Source organism: Phyllostomus hastatus, unplaced genomic scaffold (genome assembly GCF_019186645.2).
Source record: "Phyllostomus hastatus isolate PE091 unplaced genomic scaffold, TTU_PhHast_1.1 phas_contig_29, whole genome shotgun sequence".
Taxonomy (NCBI): domain Eukaryota; kingdom Metazoa; phylum Chordata; class Mammalia; order Chiroptera; family Phyllostomidae; genus Phyllostomus; species Phyllostomus hastatus.
The window spans coordinates 43740268-43750817 of record NW_025333835.1 but is presented as its reverse complement, the minus strand read 5'-3'; the positions used below and the strand labels follow the sequence as shown (position 1 = coordinate 43750817).

Below are 10550 nucleotides of genomic sequence, written 5' to 3'. Positions count from 1 at the left end.
ACGCCCACGGCCCTCCCCTAACCCTCGGCGATGCCGTTGCATTTTCTGTCTCTAAGCACTTGCCAATTCTGGGTCCCTCAAGTAAGCAACATTAAACGAATGTGTCGTCTTGGGGACGCCGGGTGTTTCAGACTGACGGGCAGGCAGAGAGACAAGCCACAGGCAGCCTCCCCGGTTCTCTCCCTCCCTCGCCCACGCCGGGCTTCCCTCCCACGCGGGACCGCCCGGCCGGCCGCCGGGTGGGATGGCCGTGTGTCAGCACTGCTCCCTCCTGCAGCTCACTGTGCAGTGCGTCTCTTCCCGGCCTTCCTGTTTTGCTCAGAGACCGAGTTCCCCTTTGCGGACTCCGACGCAGGGTCGCGTCTCTGCTCGCTCACGGCACGAACCGCGGCTTCTGGAGCCTGGCGGGGTCTGGGCGGGCAGCTCCTGTCACCTAGGAGGCTGTCCCGGCCACCACGGAGCCCTGTGCGCGACCGGCCGGCCTGGCTGAAGCGGTGAGTTGTGCCCGACCCTGCAGCCCCGCCTCTGGGAGCGCGCTGAGCTCTGGAAGACGACTTTCCCCGTGAAAACAGAAACCCAACCAGCCTCCGCTTTCCCTGCGTGGTGCCGGGTGCCTGATGACCGGTGGCTTTCTCGGAGTCGACTGAGCCACCGGGCTGCCTCGGACAGCCCGCCCCTCAGCAATCAGCGTGCGGGGAAAGTGCTGCTCCCAGACCCCACGGGAGACAGAGTGGATCTCCAGTGGGTGCTCCTGACTGGCACACTGTGTCCTCGACTGTCCGTGCTTAGTTCCAGAGCTGCCCTCCCAGACTCGGGGCCGTGTGTGTGCGTGTGTGTGTGTGTGTGTGTACACGCTCAAGTGTGCAGGGTGCCTCACACACAGCAGGGCACAGGCCCCACCGTGCCGGCTCTGCTTAAGGCCATTTCAAAGCCGCTTCGGAGGGAACTAACTGGATCTGACCGTCAGGGCCCCAAATCTCCTGGTCTCCCTCCGAGCACGCGGCCCGGGCCTTGGCGGTGCCCAGCCTGCTACCCCGGTGCCGTCGGTCGTTGTCTGGCTAGCACCCCCCCGCCCCCACGATTTACTCTGCGTGACATCTGCTCGTGTTTTAAGGTTCTTTTTCTCGGCGTCTTCTGGAGCCGTCTCTTTGCCATCCTGACACGGGCTCTCACTCGGCCCCTGCGTCTCCCTGCTCTTCCGTCTTGCCGGCGAGGACGGGTGTTGGTGTTCCACGCAGGTGCCTTCAGGGCCTGGCTCTGCCACGCGCTAGTGGCGGGACCGTGGGCAAGTCACCTCGCCTCTCTAAGGTGCTTCCCCCGCCAAGTGGGAGCGGAGGGCCTGTCTTTCTCCGGGGTGTGGATATAGGATCGCTGAGGATAGCGAGGGGAAGCGCCTGGCAGCGCGGATCCTGGGCAGACAGAGGCGCGCACCCACGCCCCCTTCTGTCTGGTTTCAGGAACGCAAGCCCTTCCCCCCCGTGGGTCCTGGGCCGATCTGAATTCCTGAGACGACGGAACCCCCCACACGTTAGGTCTGAGCTCGGTCCCATCTGCCCTCTTCCAAGCCCCGGTGACTGGCAGCTAACCACCCTTCACCTGCCTTTGTGAAATCGGTTCCTGCTGTCTCCGTGGGAAGCCGCAGCCACCGCGGGGCACTGTGCCTTGACCTCTTCAGGCCAAGCTCTGTCAGGGAGGGGGGTGGTCACGGGGCAAACCAAGCCCGAGGTGCCCGTGATGTAGCGCCACCGCCCGGGACTGACGAGGGGCGAAGCTAGGGAGCCGAGGGAAGTGTGATGGGCTTTGGTTCCACCGAGCCCCAGCGGTTCTCCGGAGCAAGCCCGGGCCCGCTCCCCTGGGGAGGGGAGAGGGCGGGAGCTCAGAGTGTCCCCCTCCCCCGAGCTGGCGGCGCGCGGATGTGTTTCGCTTCTCGCTTCTTGCTTCCCGGGGAGCGTCTCTGCCGGCCAGCCGGGGCGGCGGGGGTTCGGGGGGCTGGCGCGGGGCGGGGCGTGGTGGCGTCGGGGCGCAGCGTCCGTCTCTGAGCCGCTGGGGAGCAGCGTCTTCTCGCCACGCTGCCCCTACGGGCCGACACGAGCCGGCGGCGGACGGCGGCGCCCCTGGTGCGGTTTTCCGCCTGCAGGTGACCGGCGCGGGGCTGGTGTTGAGAGAGGGGCGGAGGTATGGGGTAGACACCAGAAGTGGCTGGGGAGGCGGGGTGCTGAGCGGGGCGCCGGATCCCCGCGGGGGCCCAGGGTAGGTCGGGGCTGTTCTGAGGGCCTTGGGGAAACGTGGAGCACCGGGCCCTCTGCAGGGGTCGACTTGCAAGGGAGGCGACTCTGCTGGCCTGGGCTGGGGTGCGCGGGGGCCGCAGCGCGAACGCCAGCCCCTTTGGCGCAGGAGGGCTCTCGGCACAAAGCGCGCGCCCGGCGTGGTTCCAGGTGCCGCGCTTTTGGCTGGGTGGCTCTTCTCGGTTCCTCAAAAGTGCGCCCGCGGAGGACCCCCTCCTGAGCTTAACGGAGCTGAGCTGGAGCACGAAAGCACGCGGTGTTGGTTTGGACCGAGCGCACCTGCTGAGATTGCAGCCGAAAAAGCGGAATTGCTTGCTGCCTCGTATCCGCCAACCCTGACCGCGCGGCGGGGTTGGCGGCAGACCCCCTGCGAAACTAACAGACCGCTTAAGGAACCTGGAGAACTTTCGGAGGAGCAGCTACTTAGCCCTAATAGAAATTAAGGCTCAAAGGGAAGGGTGCATTCAGGAGCTGCCCTTACTGTGTCATTGCCGCGGCGTTTGGAAGCACCTCTTTGTTGGAGCTGGGGGGGCGGGGGGGGGAGCCCAAAGAACGGAGGGTTCCAGGCACTTCGGTTTCTTAGACTCTTCCCTCAGGCGGGCTAGGAGTGAACCTCAGTGTGCACTTGAACGCCGGTTGCTGGTGTGAGACGCGGATAACTAGACGGAGGCGCGCGTTTTGAAAAGTAAACATTTTGTTCTCTACACATGCGGGTATCCCTGCATTGCGGCCCACACCTGCCTCCTGGCCGCCGACAGAACCCTGCTGGGAGCGCACGGTAAAGGCAGCCGCTTCGGGGCGGGGCTGGAGTTTTCCAGATCACCTGTGCAGAGAGGCGGGGCCTGCCTGTTTCCCCTTGTCTTGTTTCGGTTCCTCCTCACGCACTACCCAGCGAAACCGCCGCCCCCCCCCCGGCGCCCCCCACCAGGGGACAGACACTCGGTCTTTTCCATCCGCCCCCCGAGGGCCTGTGCAGACCAGCGAGCTGCTAGGAACTCAGGGGAAATTGAGAGTCGTGGCCTCTGGGGACTTTAGATTTGATTAGGCCTGTTCCCCAGAGACACTTGAAGTCCATTGTTAACGCTTTGAGGTTGGAGTTGTTGATTTCGGATCTGGAAAATTCCGTCAGCGCCACGGTTAAATATCCGAGAGTAACATTTTCATTTGCGTGGACTTTCCGGAAAGACAGCTGATGGAAACAGCTCCAGAAGGGTGGACGCCCCCTCCTCACTCCTCCGAAGGCGTGCAGATAACAGTAGCTTTGACCGCTTTGATTTGAATAGTTTCCCCTGTTACTAAGTTTAGGTTCGCAGACAGAGAAAGGAGAGATTCACCGGGTCGGCGGTGCTACTGTTAAAGCGTAAGCAGTTATTTACAGACGAGCCTGCCCAGCCCGCTGGAAATGGCGCCTGAGTGACACATTGTATCTGTCCCCGGTTCCGCACACGGCCTCTGGTTGGTGTGTCCATTGCCTTTAACAAACAGGAGTTCAAGGGTCAGTGGAGGTCGGAAAATAGTGTGGAACTGACCGTCCTGGCTCGATTGGTTGGGCGTCTCCCTGCAAAGGGAGGGGTCACTGTTCAGTTCCTGGTCAGGGCACGTGCCTGAGTCGGGGGTTCGGACCCTGGAGGGGGCGCCCGGGAGAGGCAACCATTTGGTGTTTCTCTCGCTGTCTCTCTTTCTTTCTCCCTCCCTTCCCCTCTCTCCAAAAATAAATAAATACAATCTCTTTTTAAAAAAGAGGTTGGGGAATAAAACTAGGCCTCCTAAATTGTGCTGACTTGAGCTGAACTGTGAGTCCTCATAAAGTCGTACTGGTGGTGATAACACTACGTGTGAGAGTGTACTGTGTGTCAGACTGAGCGATGCGTGTTACAGTTCACTGCGTTCTCACAATAACCCCGTAAAGACACTGAAGCACAGGGAAGCCTGCCCACGATGACGCAGCTAGTGATCTCTCTCAGGTAATTCTCAGGGATAAAAAGAAGTCTTAGGGCCCAGTATTGTTGTCATCTGTCACTTGAGGCTGGAGAATGGCCAATGAACAGAGGCTGAGATCATCACCCAACGGAAGGGGTTTGCTGGCGTGCAGGCATCAAAGCCCAGTAAAATGCGAACAGGAGTTTGCACCCAAGAGAGCTAAGGTGTATTTAAGGGAATGGCAGCAAACTCGGAGATGCGGGTGAGCTAGTGTTCTAAAACTGGCTGCCTGATGGGTTCTAGGGGGTAGGTAGGTCACACAGGGGCAAAAATCACAAATCACAGTGACTGAGGAAGTTGGGGTCAGGGGCTCTATGGGTGGGTCCGAGCCAGGGGAGCGGGTGGCTGATCGTTGCACTGGGTCCTGATGTCAGCCGTGGCGTCTTGCTGTCTGGCTGCGCAAGGACGCGGTCGGTGGGGCCGTTCTGCCTTTCTGGGTGTGGAGCCGAAACACCACGGAGGCCTACGTGTTGACCTTACTCGGACCAAAACCCTGTCTCTGTGGTCAACGGGCCCGAGCCTTTGTTCCTAAGCCTGTGTGATGCCGGCCAGACTCTCACACCCTCAAGGCCGAGCGGTTCAGGGAGTGGACGCGCGAGGAAAGAGGGCGGCGGCTGAGTCCCACGGCTCCTGGGCTGGACCAGGCCGTTTTGAGTCGAGAGGAAAGAACAGAGAACAAGTTATTACTGAAGAAAGGAAATTTCCGCACAGTTTCAAAATCAACGACACGCTTCATGTGATTTGCCTAAGAGTTAAGTTGAAAAAAAAATCCCCCCCCCCCAAAATAACTTTACTTCTCTTCTAGGATCCTTTGCCCTGCATTTATTATAAGAGATAAATATAAGTTAAACCTCGAAGTTCTTTTCCCCCTACATATCAAGGAGGAAACATTTCCTCTGCCCTTCTAGGTTCTTCTGGTTGGTCTCGTCATCAAATTGACCCGAGACAGCTGAGCCCGAGGAAGACAAGTGAAGAAGTTCAATCACACGTCCGCCCTCTGTAGCGGCAGGAGAGACCCCGGGAAAACCAAGGAACTTCCCAGCAGGGCAGAAGCCACCACCTTAAAGACCACTTTCAGCTGCAGACAAATACGGTGGGGGTGAAGAGCCAGCTAGGGGGTGGTTCCCAGGAAGAGCAGAGAAGGCAGGAGTAAGACTGTTATTCAGACTCCAGTCCCTGGTTTTCCCACTGATCGTCTTCTGTAGAGATTTAGGTATCTCCTGCTTCCTGGCCCCTGGGAGGAAAACGCTTTTAAAGATGGAGATTTCCCCTACAGATGCCCTTGGGGACATGCCCATTCATAAAGGGCAGTAACTTCAGCCCGCTTTTCCGAGCTTCTCCTTCTCTGTTGTTTCCTGAAGTTAACCAGCCCTAAAACAGTCCAAGTCCCAAAGGGGCGCCTGTGGGATGGCGAACTGGGCTCCCCTCCACAGACCACGTGGGAGGAGCGCCCAGAGCCTGCAGGTGCTTCTCCCTGGTTGATTTCAGGTTGATTTCAAGCGACGGAAATTGTGGGGTGGGTGGGGTCTTTTCATCCTTACACCACCAAGGCATAGTGGGCCAGAAAACAACTGAGTCCTGAAAATATACATCAAGTACTGCCCTCTTTCCTCTTTATGTGGAAATTTTTTTTTTGGAAGACAGCTTTTGGTGCAGATGGCCACTTGAAATCGTGTAGGTGAAAAGCCCTGAACTTCTCCCTTCCCCCAACTTCAACAGTTACCACTCTGACCAATTGTGTTTCCTTGGTACCCCCATCAGCACTGCCCGGCGCTGTGTTATTTTAAAGCAAATTCAAGACATTCTGTCAATCCATTTTAAAAGACAGGCACTTAACCAAACGTAACCACAGCACTAACTTCTTTGACTTTGCTGCCCACCTGCACACGGGACCCCAGAACCTCTCTAGCAGCTCCGGTTTCAAGGTGAGGAAGGTGCCCAAAGCCATCACACAGGGTCTGCCAGTCAGCGCCCAGTTCTGGCCAACAGCCACCATGCTGGGGGCCTGTCTGCACCGGCCCTTGCATTTTGGTTTTGTTTTTCTGCACAGTTTTATCGTGGCATTTTCACTTCTACTTCGACTTCCTCTCCCCTCTCTATAAATATTTTAGGCACATGTTTTTTTAACCCTCACCCGAGGATTTGTTTATTGATTAGAGAGAGAGAGAGGGAGGGAGGGGGAGAGAGAGAGAGAGAGAGAGAGAGAGAGGGAGGGAGGGAGAGAGAGAGACAAACATCTATCAGTTGCCTTCTGTACCAGGGCTTGAACTGCAGCCTAGGCAGGTGCCCTGACAGGGAATTGAACCTACAACCTTTTGGTGTATGCGTCTATGCTCCAATCAACTGAGCCTCCTGGCCAGTGTCTTATTTCAGGCACATTTATTAACTATTCCCTTGTACACTGAAATTTAGATTCTAAGAAAGAATAAAAAGCATTTGTTTTGCCCAGGCTGGTGTGGCTCAGTGGATTGAGAACCAGCCTGCAAACCAAAGAGTTGCCAGTTCGATTCCCAGTCAGGGCACATGCCTGGGTTGCAGGCCAGGTCCCCCAGTGGGGGGTAAGCAAGAGGCAACCACACATGGATGTTTTTCTCCCTCTTTCTTCCTCCCTTCCTCTCTGTCTAAAAATAAATAAATAAATAAAATCTTAAAAAATGTATCTGTTTTAGCAAAAGGAACTATAGCCCAGAAGACACAAATGATTCTGGTATTGGGTTGGCCAAAAAGTCCATTTAGTTTTTTTTCCATAAAATAAAAGACACATTTTTCATTTTTACCAATAACTTTATTAATTTGGATATTGTGCATATGTTGGCTACTCTCCTGCTATTGGCTTCTAGACAGTAGAGGCCAGGGCTGCTGCTAAACATCTTCCAATGCATAAGACAGCCCCACAGCAAAGAATGATTTGGCCAAAATGTCAATAGTACAAGAAGCTTCACAAACCAATTTGATACACTTGATCAGTCACAGCACCTTCTCCACACACTGCACCAATCTTTTTTTTGCATTTCAGTTGCATTTTTACCTTTCTTGACATAATAAAGCACCATATGCCAAATGTGTTGCTTATTTCCTTCCATCTTCAATATTAAAATGGCTGCACAAAAATTCACCAATTTTGGTTAAGTTTTTAAAATGCACGCTGATATGACAACTGTCGCAATACAATCTAACAACATTGTTTCGAATGAAGTTAAAGGTAACTACGCGTTGCTAAAGCCATTGTAGAGAAAAAAAACACTAAACAAACTTTTTGGCCAACCCGACAGAAACCTGAATTGCATTCCATCAAGGCAAAGGAGAGGATGGGCGCTAAGGTTGCCATCCGAGTCCCCAGTTACGTCTGTCTGGTGTGAATGAGGCATGCAAATTACGCAGTTCTGATTGGACGGGGCAGCCTTGGCCCCCTGGTCAGAAAGGGGAAGCCAGGAACTCTCTCGTAAGAGCTGACTCCGATGGCGTAACCAGGGAAGCCAGAGTTCAGCGTGAGGTCTTCCTGGCACACAGAGTAGGTGAGAATCCCTGGCTGGCACGTGGCCCTAGGATCTTATGAGTCATAAAACAGGGTCCCTCGGTTGACCACAGGGAGTCCATCTCAGCAGAGAAATTCCCTCTTGGGGTTCATGTCGAGTGAATCTTCCTTCTGAAGTCCACGGCCTTTACTTGGTCTCTGCTTCCCCCTCCATTTTCCAACACCTTCGTCCACCGCCTGACGCCCAGCTGGTGGCCCTCTGGTGTCCCGAACCTGTGACATGCCAGTGCCCTCTAGGCTTCCCACATGTTTGGAAGGGAGATGGGGACTTCTTCCCGTTTCATTTTTTGACAGCATCGCTGAGGTTCATACAGAATTCACATAACATACAAGTAATAATTCACCCACGGAAAGGGTACAGCGCAGTGGTCTTAGCACACTCACGGCTACGTGCCGTCGTCACCAGGGTGGGTTTGAGAACACTTAGAACCTCAGAAAGGTACTCTGTACCCTCTGCCCGTCACCCCCTAGCTTCCCACCCCCCTCTGCCTGCCCTGAGCAACCTCCGGTCATCTACTTTTTGTCTCCATGGACTTGCCTATTCTGGATATTTCTCATATATATATATATATATATATATATATATTCATTATATATATATTCATTGTGTGTGTGTGTGTGTATGAGAGAATAACGCCGTGTACAACTTGTACAACTTACAAGTTAACAGTCATGCACAACTTTTTGTGTAAACTCATGCTTTCATTCCCCTTGGGCACATGCGAAAGAGCAGAATTGCTACGTCAGACGGAAACCGTATGTTTAACCACCTGGGGAGCTACAGGCAGTTTTTTCAATATGGCTCCCCTTTTAATTTTGCCCAAACATGGGAATCAAGCCATCTTTCCAGTGCAGGCACCTACCTTACTTTGGATACATTTTTGTATTAATAATTTTCCTAAGGCTTAGTTTTCTTATTATGTACATCTTTTTTTGTTTGTTATTACACTTTTATGTGAAATGTTTCCAGGGGACATGACTTGAGCGGTGGTCTGCGAAGTGGACGGCGTGCACCTTCAGGGCACGAGGCGATTGATTCACTGGGAAGTGAGAACCAAGGCCATTGCCACGCTGCCTGCTAATGACAGAATGCCTTAGAATAGCGGTGCATCCGGGAGGCTTATCAATACATAGTTCTGCATCAGAGATGCGTGTGCCAAGGTTATAAATAGGAAGGTGTGATCATAACGTTCCAAGGAAAACTGTTCTGACGACATAAAATCAAAAATAACTGTGTGCTTCTTAATCCTGTTTTGTGACAAATCTGATGGGGAGCACTTTTAAAATAACTTTGCTAACAAAACGTGGAGACTTCCCTGCTAATTTTAGCCCCAATGGAACATGTAAATGGAGTGCAAAGGGCTTTGGATCAGGTGTCAGACTTGTGTTCTGCTGCTGCTGCAGCAGCTGGTTACTAATGGTGAGGCCCTGGGCCCGTCCCCTCACGGTGCCTGACTGTGTCGGCTCTCAAATGGGCCCAATAAAACCTGAAGTAGTGCAAGTTGTCATTGCGCAGAGAGCAAGCAGGAAACGTGACCTGGTCAGTGACCACGGGAAGTTGTCATTTGTGTGTCTTGGGCAACCAAGCAGTATTTTAAGACAAAATATCCAGCATTCTGTCATCCTTGCTTTCATCCGGTCTTCCCTGTCTCACTGCCGCACCCCCCCGCCATTTCTCTCACCTGCGTTCTGCCCTCCCTCTGTGCTCTTCCGACAGCAGGCCTCACAGCTGAGGGTCCCTGCCCCAGGGTGCACTGGCCGTGGAGGACTCCACGTGACGCCCCCGTTGCGGTGTTTCCTTCCTGGGTCCTTCGTATGAGGACACGGTGTTCGGCACACGCTGCGGTGAAGGCGCAGGCGTGTGGGAGTGCAGCGGACGCGGAGTCCTGGCCGCTCCGATGGGAGCGGTGGCGTCCCACCTCTGAGCATCTTCCCGGTTTCTGTTGGATCTGCGCGAGTCTGAGTGTGTCAGCGTCTTCGGGGATGTGGTCCTCTGTGTAAGGCCAGCGCACCAAGGGAAGTGGTTACGAAGAGAGGTGAAGAGGTTCTGGGGAGCCAGCCGTGCCCACCAAACGGAGGCGCAGACGCCGTGGTTAGAGACCTGTTCCCTCTCTGGCCGCCGGCGCTTGTTTATTGCTGGGCACGCTCAGGAGGACACCATCAAGTTCACAGCAATGAGATTTACCTTTCCCCTCAACTCAGGTGTGCGGTTTCTAACCCCCAACATCCTTTCTCAGGGAACGGCTGGCGGACAGCTGGTGGTCTCCGGCTTAGTCTACAGGGTGACGTCCTTCCTTCACTTCTTTTCGACATAACCGTACTTTGAGACTGTCCATTCACGTGTCTGTGTGTTTTTTTTGCTCAGATACTCAGAATATATTTATGAAGCACCTATTATGTACCTCTGTTCACATTAGTCTCCAAAATAAAAATTAAAAAAACTTGCTCTTTGGGATTTTACATTCTAAGGGGTGTCCTCCGTCATTGAGGTTAAATCAAACGGGGGCACGTGCTAAGGAGTAAAGAGAACAGTAAGAGTTAGCAAGGCGGGGAGGAACTATTGGGAGGCAGGGACAGTTGCCGTTACTTTTATGGTGGCTGGGAGGCCTCCCTGGGAAGCAACATTTCAGATGAGTCTTTGCTATGAGGGTCCCGCTTGCGTCTTCGGTTGGTAGCGCTGGGCGGAGAAAATCCGAAATCCTGGATCTGAGTGTTTGTGGAGTGCCTTGGACATCGTGAGGCGTGTCAGG

The 10550-nt window shown here is 54.3% G+C and overlaps 1 protein-coding gene across 3 annotated transcripts in view; it reads left to right on the top strand.

Moving 5' to 3' along the window:
• Positions 1-336: 336 nt before the first annotated feature.
• The window catches only part of RUBCNL (rubicon like autophagy enhancer), a 35500-nt gene continuing 25286 nt past the window's right edge, over positions 337-10550 (top strand). The window contains exon 1 of one of the 3 annotated variants that reach the window (XM_045839269.1): positions 337-494. The gene's annotated coding sequence lies outside the window, so the exon portion shown is untranslated. Of the gene's footprint in view, positions 495-2008; positions 2176-10550 lie in introns of those variants that run through there. The other 2 variants (XM_045839271.1, XM_045839270.1) reach the window with 2 other exon arrangements.